Here is a 1,183-nt window from a genome sequence, read left to right as displayed (position 1 = left end):
TTTTATAACCCCCCATAAAATTCCGATTAATTTTAAATACGAAAATAACGATATTTTTTTATGGAGATTTATTTTTTTAATATACCTTGTTTATACCTACACAAAAACCGGATTAGCAAAAAACCGATTGGACTCAACATATATTTCTTTACAGCATTTATCCCCCTGTCTTTATAGCGCACTCGATAAAGTCTTATTCAAAAGTAAACAAAATTGCTATTTTTAAAGGACATTTTTTTAATAAATAATTTGCGCTGTTGACCGAAATGGAAACAAACAATAATTGTAATTTATTATAACAATAATACGAATTTAAAACGGGCTGTATAAAGAAAACCAGCCTATTGTCACTTCACTTTCCAATGGTGCTGATTGCTGCAAGAATTATTTAGCGATTTAGAGCATAATCAACACAATATATGCACATAAATATGTATTATTTCACAGATCTCAGGGTCAGCTTAGAAATACGTTACCAAAATTATATAAAATTTAAGTAGGAATTATTTTTAGTTATAACGTAAAAGCGCTATCTGACCCAATCTGATAAGTATATTTCCCCTAAAGTTAACCCATTTTATTTTATTTGTCTCTCGTGGAAATATATATTTTATTTACAATTTTCAGATATGTACATATATTTTAAATTTTTGCTTTAATTTTTGTCTCCTTTTAATATTTAATTAGATACCTTAAGATTAAAATAAGCTTAAAACGAAACAGCACAGCAACCCTTTTCTGTTCATCTTGAGAACACAAAACCCTCTTTTGTTAAAATTCGGCGCTGCACAAAATCCTGGCTTTTATATTTTCCAACAAAATACCACTTCGCAACCCTGGATTTTCACGAAGCGTTTCATTCGGGTCGTAGTTTGGCTACTTCGGGCCATTCGGTGTTGTATGCCATATTGGCTGCCATATTGTTCACACTGTCATCGCCATATTGAACACCCTGTCAACTATCTGTCAACCCTAAGATATCTCACTTGTATTCTTCCACAATGATCCGGAGTTGCGATAGGTCATTCATACAACTTTTTACGCGCTAATACTTCATTATGGTTATAAACATTTAACAATTGTCGTCACTTCCGTACCTTTTGAAAATTTTGTTCGAAGGCTTTTCAAAGGAACAGAAAAAACTGGGATTTATAACTCTTTAAGGGCTAATTTTTTAGTGCAC

At 31.7% G+C, this 1,183-nt stretch overlaps 1 protein-coding gene across 1 annotated transcript in view; it reads right to left on the bottom strand.

The window, feature by feature from the left end:
- LOC118738800 (GSK3-beta interaction protein-like) overlaps positions 1-1,183 on the bottom strand; it is a 9,201-nt gene that overhangs the window by 2,934 nt on the left and 5,084 nt on the right. The window lies entirely within an intron of this gene.

The sequence above is a fragment of the Rhagoletis pomonella genome, unplaced genomic scaffold (assembly GCF_013731165.1).
Source record: "Rhagoletis pomonella isolate Grant_MI unplaced genomic scaffold, Rhpom_1.0 Rhpom_scaffold_00005, whole genome shotgun sequence".
Classification (NCBI taxonomy): Eukaryota; Metazoa; Arthropoda; class Insecta; order Diptera; family Tephritidae; genus Rhagoletis; species Rhagoletis pomonella.
Note: the sequence above shows the minus strand (reverse complement) of the source record. Positions and strands in the feature narration are given on the sequence as shown.